Source organism: Cyphomyrmex costatus, unplaced genomic scaffold (genome assembly GCF_001594065.2).
Source record: "Cyphomyrmex costatus isolate MS0001 unplaced genomic scaffold, Ccosl1.0 scaffold565, whole genome shotgun sequence".
In the NCBI taxonomy this organism is placed as follows: Eukaryota; Metazoa; Arthropoda; class Insecta; order Hymenoptera; family Formicidae; genus Cyphomyrmex; species Cyphomyrmex costatus.
The window spans coordinates 283093-291622 of NW_017279836.1; positions in this window are offsets into that span (position 1 = coordinate 283093).

The window sequence follows — 8530 nt, forward strand, 5'->3', positions numbered from 1 at the left end:
TTAATTGTGCGACAATTTAATTAACAATGTGCCGATAACTTTATTTAAACAACTTGTCAGAATTCAGACAGACTTTTGACACGATAATTTGCATCTTAAGGCTGGACCCGCCTGTATTATCGATAAAACAAGCGTTTTTGACGTTTTCGTTCCTGTCTAACCTCTTTACAGTAGTTTCACAGAATAAAAATTCTTTCTCCACGATTAAAATATCTGAGCTAATGTACCTGGCCCTGGTGTATATTGTGTCCAAAGCTGGAAAAAGTATGAAATCACAGATTTCTTTATCCATTTTTATCTTCAGCGTTGGTCACCATATTGAGGATAAGTGGATAAAGAAATCTATGATTTCATACTTTTTCCAGCTTTGGACACAATATACACCAGGTACATTAGCTCGAATATTTCAATCATGGAGAAGGAATTTTTATTCTGTGAAACTACTGCAAAGAGGTTCGACAGGAACGAAAACGTCAAAAACGACGTGTTATCGACTTCGATCAAGTTCGGCCGTCACTCCAGCATCCCCTTAAGCGCAATGTGTTCAATTCCGCACTCGTTGAGGCGCGGCGAATTATACGAACGATAAGTACTACCGAAGAACTATGTCACAAAAACAGTTGTTTTGCCGATGGTCGGAGATGGAATGATGAGCTGAGCCTGAACAGCTGACTTCGGCGGACGCTTTGTTTTTTCTCAGAGGACTAAACGGTCGCGGAAATCGACAATAACGGGTGCTTTCCAGCAAGGACAGAATCAGACACTGTGTAACACAGAGAATCATTTCATTCTCGTTTAACGTAGGCAAACAACAGGGATGCAATGATTCACTGTGTTACACAGTGTCTACTTGTGTCGTAGCTGGAAAGCAGCCAATAACTCGCTTCGTGAGCGCGATACGTTCTCTGAGAATTCTAGAAAGATTTACATATAATCGCTCGGATTCCCGAACAGCCGATAAAATTTATACCAAACTTTAATAATTTAAATATAACTTGGCAAATGTTCACCTTTGTACAGCCCGCTCCAATAACCTCCGAATAACCTTAATCTTAACCTTTACTCTCAAGGAAGTCAAGGTCACTGACCTTTTCTGTCGTTCGTTGAAAAATTATGAACAATTTTTATGAATGGGACTGCCATTCATATACACGATTGCCAGGTACCGAACACTGCACAGCTGGAGCCCGAAGATCCGTGCACTGGAGATTTCATATTTGGATTAGAGGCCGATCGATTGTTTCCAAAAAAAGGGCGTCAAGAATTTAACCAACATACAGTAAGAGCTTTTCAACAAGCGACATTGTGTAACAAGCAGTGACATTTCATCTTTGTTTAACGTTGGCGAACAAGGATGTAATGATTCGTTGACTGTGTCGCTTGTATCCTTTGCTGGAAGGCTCCCACCCGATGAGAACACATACGTAGATTCGACGTAGATTCAACGTGGGTTAGCACGTGGATTCTATGTAAACCATTAAGTGACAGTCCACTCAAAAACGGTACCAAAATCCACGTGGAAATCGAATCGATATTCCTTGTAATATCCACTCATAGTGTCACTAGTGCAATAATGCAATAATAAATTTGTAATAGTGACACTATACTGTAATATACCCGTGTAGAAGTCTTAGAATAAAATCGTGAAAAAAAATGTTCCTCTAAATTCGAGAGTTAATATTTTTTCATGATGTCACCCATCCGAAGTTGTACCACGACCTCGCATCTTTAACCTTGACAATCGTATAGGAATTGCTGTACTTCGATGACCCACGAATCTGTATGTCAACGTCTGTATAATTGTGATATATCTGTTCAATGGAAATATTAAAAACTGTTTGGAAATTTGGCGCGCTTTCCGTGAGAGCGTCCCGCCAATCGCGACTCCGCGTGCTAACAGCGCACTCAATATAAAACAGATCGATCAATTATGGGCTGCCAGCGTATACCGCTTCAGCCTATAATTTTAAAGTATGAGCGGTGTTTATTGTACATTTAATTTCAACCTCTTGAATTCTAAAAGCTTCATTATTATTATTATTCATCCTTTTCAACAAAGAAAAATCATTTTAACGGCAAAGAAGCTTCTATATTTCGAGGGTGAATAAAACCGAGCGTACCTAGACGCTATGCGCAATCGTCTCTTAGACTTTCTGTCAAAAAATTTGCTGTTACAATCATTTGTGATTTTCGACTTAAGTCGAACAAATTTTTCTCATCTGGTAAATACTAATCAGGAAAATACCAATGGCCTCTAATGTATAGTTGGAAGCGATAAGTGTATCCAAAGTTTATTAAAAAGGGAAATAAAAAAAACAGCTTATGGGAGATATATTTCTTTTTTTTTAGACAGGAAAAGACTGATAGTACATAAAATACATATATTGTGTCATGCATTAGCAAAAATATCTTTAAAATTTTTCTATTTAAATAAATCTTTTTCATTTTGTTTTTAAATTAATTGTGATATAATTTTTTTAAAGAAGAATTAAATCACATGATTTCGAATAGGAAGATCTTTTAATAAGAATACAAAGGCATATACTTAGGTTTCATTGTATGAAGATAAAGATAATTCCACTTAGATTTTACTTTTTAATTTAGTGGAATTTAAATAATAGTACTATATGGGTTCTTAAAGATTAAAGGTACCACTTGTGTTTTACTTTTTAATTTGGTAGAATTTAACTTGGCGCCGACTGTTGATATCAAATCTTGTATACAAATGATAAATGTCATTAAAATTAAGTTAGTAATAAGGTAGAATACTTGGCGCCGACTATTGATATCAAATCTTTTATACAATTGATACATGTCATTGATTTAAGTAAATTATAAGGATAATACCACGTAGGTTTTTAAAGATTAGAATTTAACTTGGCGCCAACTATTAATATCAAATCTTTTATACAAATGATACGTGTCATTAGAATTAAGTAAATAAGGATAATATCACGTAGGTTTTTAAAGATGGTTCTACTGAACAGCAAATGTGATTGGTCAGTTTCACAGTCGATTAAGTAATTGACGTTGGTGAAACTGGCCCAAATGGTTTTTTGACCAGCAGCACCCACTCTTAGCGCTTTTTTCTCCTTTTTTTTTTTAAAAGGTAAGTTTATATATACATACAAAAGATACATGTCATTAGAATTAAATAAGTGTATAAGGATGGTACCTCTTAGATCTTTAGAGATAGAATTTTTAAAGACTAGTTAAATAAACGATATATTTTATGGGAAAAATCCATATTATATGATAAGATAGTGAAATAAAAGAAGGGAGGATGTGCAATGTATCGAAGTTAGTATAAATTGTATATTTATATAGATATTTTAATATCAGTTACTTTCGTGATAATATATTATGTTAAAGTACAGATGTATCAAAAATATATATATAAAATGATTTAAAGAATGATTTAAAAATATATTGTACATATATGAAGGAGAGTGAAAATGATGAGTAGTAGGGCGAGTCGGGGAGAAAGAAGGGGGAGGAAATGCAGTCAGTCGAAGTTTTAATGATTATGGTTGGATATCACTCTGTTTTAAATAATTTAAAGTCAAACTGTTAATATATTAATATACACAATATGGTCCTACAAGAAACTATTTAAAAATGAAGGACTAAGTACCAGTTATGTAATTAATTCTTGAAATTTAATTCTTTAAAAAATTAAAAGTTCTTCATAATCTTCATTTTAAAAAAATTAAATTATAAGGATAACATCAAGTAGGTTTTTAAATTCTACTAAATAGGAAACATGATTAGTCAATTCCAATTAAGTAATTGAGGTTGGTGTAATTCTACTAAACATAAAAGAAGATAACATCACGTAGGTTTTTATAAAAAATTAACCTTGGCATACATAATGTGGTATTCAACATGTTCGTGTTAGTATTAGTCAAATCAGACGTAAAGTTGGGAACTGTTGGGTATTACTGCAGAAGAGAAGGGAGAGAGAATTGTGACATTACTTTTATACATACATATTACCATGAAAATTGACTCACATATTATTGAAGGTGCCAGTTAATTCAAAGTAAACATAAGGATAGTACTGTAACGATGCCCCCTGAAATAGGCATCGTACCCGGCACAAAGATCTAGCCGGTTGCCGTCGCAATGACCAGTGGTCATTAGCGACGATGAGGGCGCGGTGCGCCCGAATATATTTAAAATCAATCTAAAAATAATTCGCAGGTACAGCAGCCGCCGTTAGAACCGCCAGTCTCGCCGGAAAGTGTCGACCGACGTCGGGGACCGCCGATCGGAAATCTTCTGCCACGAGAAGCCGATCGGCGGAAAATACCGTGACCGACCGAAGCATTACGAGCGAGACTGGCGGCCTGGTATAAGATACCGCGATGTCAAGCCGCGCGTGGCATTTTTGTCTCCGCCGTTTTCCTGGTATATCCGATCCGCTCACCAGATCCTAAGCTCACGATACCGCTCCAGCGACTCGCTCGTCCGACGAACCTGAGGGGTAGAGTGTACCCTGCCTCTGCCGGGCGCTCCCGGCCGCCGAACGAGCCGTCCAGGATACGCATCTCGAGCGCGCGAACTAATTAACGTGTTGGTCCGACGAACCTGAGGGGTAGGGCGTATCCCGCCTCTGCCGGGCGTTCCCGGCCGCCGGACAGCCGTTAATAGTAATCACTCCCACCTTCCGAACCTTCTTTTCCGCATCCCGAAATTCCCGTCCTGGTACTTGACATTAGAAAAGGGGTAGGGCGCTCCCTGCCTCTGTCGGGCGTTCCCGGCCGTCAAGTACCAGCTCCGCTTCCTCTCCGATCAGTACTTTCAGTACTTTCGAATTACGCGTCGCGCCGCGAAACCACGCTTGCTGGCGTATACCCGCGTTCCGCCGCGTTGCAAACCGCCGTCGAGAAAACTCGCGATCGCCTGTAGATATCCCGCGCCGTTTAGACTTAGTTTCGTTGCACTGTCCGCGTCCGTTTTTCTGCGATTGTATACATATACATTTTCTGTTGTCCGCGCTCGCTTATACAGGGTGGCTGAGAATAACCGCATAATATTTCATGAGTGGATAGAACAGACTATACTGAGTCGAAAAGTCCTGTACCATTTTGCGATTGCAGTAATAGTTAACGAGATATTAATTTATAAAAATATTTAAATTCGCCCGGCCCATCGTCAAATGCAAACGCGCGGCTGGATAGGACCGCCCTGCAAAGCGCTCCGCGTGCGTTTGCGTTTGCCGTCGCTAGGCATGCGACTCATGTCTAGCGACGACTATTGCCACTTGTTATAAACAACGCTTGTTATAAACAACGCCTAGCGACGGCGAACGCGCCCGGCGTGTTTCGCTGGGCGGTCCTATCCAGCCACGCGCTTGCATTTGACGGTGGGCCGGGCGAATTTAAATATCTTTATAAATTAATATCTCGTTAACTATTACTGCAATCGCAAAATAGTACAGGACTTTTCGACTCAGTATAGTCTGTTCTACACACCCATGAAATATTATGCGGTTATTCTCAGCCACCCTGTATATGTATATCTTCTCTGTTATCCGCGTTCGCTTATTTCTTCGTTGTATCGTCGTAAGTCGCGTCCGTTTGCTATAATAATATATTTCTACATGTTATATCTTTTCTATCATTATAATTATATATCTCTATCTGTTATATCTATTCTATTTTTATAATATCCTCATTGTCTAGTTGTCGTAATAAACTATGTTTGTCGTCAACTCATTACTTTCGTATTAGCTCTTTTCTTTCGGCGATTTCCGAAGCTTCACATATTTTCCGCCGCCCCGCTCCGATGCGAATACTCCTCCCGCCGAACCTTTTTTATACGACACGAAATTCCCGGCGAGCTAGTCCGAGTATAAAAATCAGGTAGTTACAGTACCTATTGGGTTTTTAAAGATAGAATTTAACTTGGCATACAAATAATACATGTATCCGAGAATGGATTGGATTTTGTCTATTCGAATTCGTATTTTAAATAGCGAATACTTTTTTGTGGATTCAATTGAATTCAATTGGATTCAATTAGATTCAATTGGATACAACTGGATTGAAAAACTGCGTTTCCTATTCAAAACTACGAATTGAACAGTATTCACTATGGTCACAAACGCACTGAAAAAGCTAATATTATTTTATGATTGAAAAATATACAGATATGCTCCATGCAATTCCTATAAATGAATAAAAACGTATTCGGATTGAAAAGTATACAAATATGCTCCATGCAATTCCTATAAATGAATAAAAACGTATTCGGATTGAAAAGGATTCATTTTAATATTCATGAATCCGTATTTCTGAAAATTTGAATCCATTTTAATCCATTTCAATCCATTCTCGGATACTGGGGTGTCATTAGATTTAAGAAAATAATAAGATAAAAAAAACAATAGTTCCCTTCTCTTCTTCTTCAGTAATACCCAACAGTTCCGAACTTTCTGATTTGACTAAATATAACTGGAACATGTACTTGAATACCTCATTATGTATGCCAAGGTTTTTATATACATATTGATTTCTATTTCATTATCTTTCAGTAATAAAATGTATTACGTTAAAATAGACAATTTGGTATAAAAATTCTATTAAAATTAATACTGATTTTTTGTGATTTATTTTTGAAATACAAAAAATTATTATTTTGATCTATCACCTAGGACACTATATATGATTCAAGATTGTGGAGCACATAAGAATTCTTTTTAAATTAATACTCATCATTTGAAATTCATTTTTGAAATATAAAAAACTGTTATTTCGATCTCTCACCTAGAACACTAAATTTGATTCAAGATTTTGAAGCACATGTGTGTCAGTTACAGTTTTCAATCACGTGTATCTTCATAAAGTATACATTTTCAAAATATTATTCTAATTCATATTTAATATTGTGAGGAACGATTGTTCTGTTAATCAATTTGGTAATAACATTATACCAAAACACTTATTACGTTTATTAGTGTATTTGATTAAAAAGATTTTGACATTGGAATTAATACATATTCACTTCCATTGCATTATCTTTCAATAATAGAATGTATTATGTTAAAATATTTTAGAGAACGTCAATGTAGACATACTGGAAAAGCACCGTTCGGATACTATCACCAAGAAAGAGAAATCATAATAAAGTTCTTAATACTGAACATTAGAAAGAAACATACAATAACGAACTTGAAGTCATGTCACAGGTATAACACACTACGTATAATTAACTTTATAATAAACGTACATAAAAATGAACAGATATTCTTCTTTTACATCATTTATGCTTCTTTCTAATGTTTAGTATTAAGAAATTATTATGATTTCTCTTTCTTGGTAATGGTATCCGAACGTTATTTTTCCAGTATGTCTACATTGATGTTCTCTAAAATATTTTAACGTAATACATTTCATTATTGAAAAATAAAGCAATGAAAGTGAATATGTATTTATTCCAATGTCAAAATATTACATACGTATAATCAACTATGCTAATAAACGTAATAAATTTTTTTGGTATAACCAGAACAATCCTTTCTCACGATATTAATTATTAATTAGAATAACAATTTGTAAACGTATACTTATGAAGATATACGTGATTGAAAACTGGTTAACTTACACTTTAAAATCTTGAACTATGTGAGAGATCAAACTATAACAGTTTTTTATATTTAAAAAATAAATCACAAAAGATCAGTATTAATTTTAAAAGAATTTTTATGCCAAATTGTCTATTTTAACGTAATACATTTTATTATTGAAAGATAATGAAATACCATGAAAACTAACTCATATATTATTGAAAGTGCCAGGTTCATCAAAGTAAACATACACCAACAGTTGCCAACTTTACGTCTGACTTGAATACCTCATTATGCATGGTAAGGTTTTTTACCATTCCATTATCTTCCAATAATAAAGATGTATTACGTTAAAGTAGACAATATGGTAAAAGAATTTAATAAGAATTCTTTTGAAATTAATATTGATCTTTTGTGATTCATTTTTAAAATGTAAAAAACTGTTATTTTCACATAGAACACTATATTTGATTCAAGATTTTGGAGTACATAAGAATTCTTTTGAAATTAATACTGATCTTATGTGATTCATTTATTATTAGATAATTATTTAAAGTTTTGAAGATTTCAATACTAAAACCAAGTAATTTTATGTTTTGAGTAACTGTATCAAATAAGTATTATCTTTATTATTATAAAAGAATTGATTCTTTGTGCTGTATTTTATCTTCAGATTTATTGAAGGGAAAATCCTGAAAAGAAAAGGCAAGGGTCTTTTAAATCCATACCTTTTTTCTTTTCAGACTTTTCCTATCAACAAAGTACAAAGAATCAATTTTTTTATAATTATATAAGGAATAGAGAATACAAATTAAGGTATCTACCAAACAAATAAATAACAGATCTGGAGACACGGTAGTGTCTCGGTAAATAAGTAACCTAACCAAATGCTGTAAAAAGAAAATAATTATATAGAAAATAATTTGTATTCTTACAGCGGAATTACAGCAGAGAATTTGT